This window comes from Nicotiana tabacum, chromosome 22 (genome assembly GCF_000715075.1).
Source record: "Nicotiana tabacum cultivar K326 chromosome 22, ASM71507v2, whole genome shotgun sequence".
In the NCBI taxonomy this organism is placed as follows: Eukaryota; Viridiplantae; Streptophyta; class Magnoliopsida; order Solanales; family Solanaceae; genus Nicotiana; species Nicotiana tabacum.
Window position 1 is genome coordinate 66,296,037 of NC_134101.1, and position 3,524 is coordinate 66,299,560.

The 3,524-nt window shown below is 33.7% G+C and overlaps 1 non-coding gene across 1 annotated transcript; it reads right to left on the minus strand.

Moving 5' to 3' along the window:
* Positions 1 to 1,528: 1,528 nt before the first annotated feature.
* TRNAV-AAC (transfer RNA valine (anticodon AAC)) lies at positions 1,529 to 1,602 on the minus strand. The gene has a single exon. It is a non-coding gene; the product is annotated as a tRNA-Val (tRNA).
* Positions 1,603 to 3,524: the final 1,922 nt, after the last annotated feature.

The window sequence follows — 3,524 nt, forward strand, 5'->3', positions numbered from 1 at the left end:
TACTCTTTATAGTTGAATACAATAAAAATCCATTTCTCGAATACATGTTGTTTTTGCATTCTTCGAGCTGCATTCCTCGAGGATCACATTCTTAACGTATGGATTCTCGTTCTCTCATCATTTTTGCATATATCTATCATTAGTAGTACTTCATGTTGAATGTTCTGAGTTTTTCTTGCAATTCAATTTTGTTGTGATGACACTAAATGGTTCTGTGGGCTACAGACATTTTCTTTTAAACTCTACATTTAGGACAGAATCTTGAATTATTATTTTCTTGAATTGCACATAACTATTCGTTTAGGAAAACTATTTTTTATCTTTGATGAAATTGCTACTGATTTCATAAAGAGGATATGTAAGATTCAATTGCTTAATTTCAACAGCTTTTTGTCTTGTACATTTTGCAGGTGGCAGACACGAGTGGAGGGATCTTTAATAAAGTGTAAGTCTCACGATTCCATGCGATTTTGAATAAAGGGTATTTCAGATGATTTCAGCAACATGGTATTTGTTATTTGCAAGGTGTTAATTAATACAAATAAGTATTTATGTGGCAGGGAAAAGCTTATTTACTGGAATGATGATTTGCTTTATTTTAATGATGAACAAGTTGGAGACGCTAATGAACAGTATCATGACCAAGATGGAGGTAGTAATGGAAAGGATTATGACCAAGAAGCCGATGCAGATCAAGTGGCTGATGGAATAGATAATACGGATCATAATCCAGCCATATGAACCAACTATTGATGAAAATGCAGACATTGAGAACCCACTGAACATGCTAAACAGAATGTAGAACCAGCTTATTACGGATGTAGACACTTCCACTGAATGCACTCACTCGTTAGATTATCACTCTGGTACTACCGTTGTATATGCTGCTTAGTTTATCTTTAGTTTCTTGATGCAAGTCAGCTGTCAAGGATTCAAGCATTTGACAACAAGAATACTGATATTTCCTTGGATTTTGCTGGTTAAGATTACATCTATAAGAAACTTGGGTTTATCAGAGAGGATATTTCCTTAATTGCGACTGCTATACAATTGTCTGTCTCAACAAGTGGAGTTGCTTGACAATGAATGCTAGTGAACTTTAGTTTGTTTTTCTTTCAAAAATGTGGATGACTACTGTGGGGAAAGATGATGTTCCAGTATGTGGTGAAGTTAGATTTTAACAGATATGTTTGGAAATTGTGGATCTAATGGCTTTTACTCTCATCTTGGAGTTAATTTTATGAGCAGATATTTGTTCATTCCTGTTGCTTTCTGCATCTGAGGGCGCAGCATGTGCCACATGCTTGAACAAAGGTTAAAAACTATATTGTTATTTTGTAATATGGCAATGCTAGGTACGATTTAATTTGAAATCTCCAAATCTGCAACGTGGAGCATATTTACAGCTTTTTGAGTGGTGTGTTTGTTGAGTATAGTTTACTGAAATATGTTCAAGTTTCATTGCTCTAGTGGTGAACTATCCAGGAGTACACACTACCCGTTAAAAAAATAACTTAGTGAATAAGTATGGCGTCGCCCGGACTCGAACCGGAGACCTTCAGTGTGTTAGACTGACGTGATAACCAACTACACCACGACACCTTGGTGCTTTATCCAATGCTACATATTATATATATTATCTAATTGACTTAAATTATTACTGAAATTCAGAATCTGAAATAAGGTTTTATATTTTTTTTTTTATTTTAACTTTGCAGGAATCCAACCATTTTCTTACCAAAGCTGGAGACTCAAGTTATACTCAAATGTACAACTTTAAACGTGGTTTTAAATTATTTTGCAGGAATTTCCATCGTATTATTATCAAAGTTGAAGATAAAATCGAACTAATGCTTGTTAGATCATTTTAATCGAGACCTTCAAATTTAAACTTTGCAAGTGTCGCTCACTTAACTAGGTACTTGAGAAATTTAAGAGAACTATAATGAAAAGGAGACGGGTCCAAATATAACTGTATTTCTCATTAGTTAGTAAAGAAAAAAGGAAAAAGAAACACAATGGTATTTTATTCTTTAGTACCTTTTTAAGTAAGTGCATAAGGAGAAGGAGGCAAAGAAAAACGTCAACAAGACAGCAGAAATTTAAAATAATGTATAATTTAGAGGGTAAATTGTAAAATCTTCTCAAGAATAAAAGAAAAAGAAAATTTATCCCTAGTAAAGGTTGAACATTTGTTCAATTAATTTCGCGAAGCTATTTCAAAATTCCCTCCTCTCTGATTTAACGGTTTGAGCAGAGCTCTCTTCAAACTTGGATTCAAGAATCAAGAACTGAATTTTCTATATCAACATTCTCTTCTCATTCCCATTATATGCAGTCTTCTGCATTTCAGAATTATTAGGCATTCACTCCCTTATAAATCCCATCCACTTTTCACTTTCTTGAATTCTCATTGATCACCAAATTTCGTTCTTTATCAGGTTAGAAGCAGTCTATATTCCATTGATAAACTCGATTTTTCAGTAGTGCATCTTTGTTATTTCTATTCCATTTTTTATCTTTGTTGAAGTAATTTTTTTTCTGTAACAGGTCCAGGAGTTGAAACATATCTATTAGGAGTTGCTTCTTGATACAAAAAGTTAATACAATGGGAAGACTCTTTTTAGTTGAATGCGATATGAATCCATTTGTCAATTACATCCATTGTTGTATGTGCAGAACTCGAGTTGCATTTCTCGAGGATCGCATTTTTAACGTATGGATTCTCACTCTCTCTGCATCATTTTTTTCATATATACCAGTAGTAGTATTTTATGTTGAATGTTACGTTTTGGGACCCTGGAGTTGTGAGTTTTCCTTGCAATTCAGTATGAATTTGTTTGTGAACACACCAGATGGTTTTGTGGGCTACAGACATTTCCTTTTGATACTCTACATTTAGGACAATCTTTAATTAATTTCTGTTTAGTTGTACTTAACTATTCGTTTAGGAAAAACGATTTTGTATGTTTTGATGTAATCGCTACTGATTCCATAAAGACGATATGTAAGATTCAATCGCTTAATTTCATCAGCTATTTGTATCACGAGTTGTGATTAAGCATTGAATGAGTACTCATGCGTTGTTCTTTTATATTTCTTGACTAAGCACAGAACAGCTATAATGCTCAATTTTTTGTCTTGTACATTTTGCAGGTGTCATACTCGAGTGGAGGGATCTACCATAAAGTGTAAGTCTCCAAATTTCATGCAATTTTGAAAACTGGGTATCTACACATGCAATTTTTCTGCTGTCTATATGGCTACGTTGAATACCTTTATATACGCAGGTTTAATGTACAAGTACTGGACGACGAGAAATATCTTCGACTAGATAATGGATATACCTTAGCCGATGCTTACTGTGTCGGATGTGGAATGCTACTAGGGTGGAAATTTGTAAGATACTAATAACAAAGAGGATTTGATTTTCATTCTCTCTCTCTTTATATTTTTTCTTATACAGAATTTATTCCTTTCTCCAGATTAGAGTCGCCCAACCATCCATATACTGTAAAGAAGGA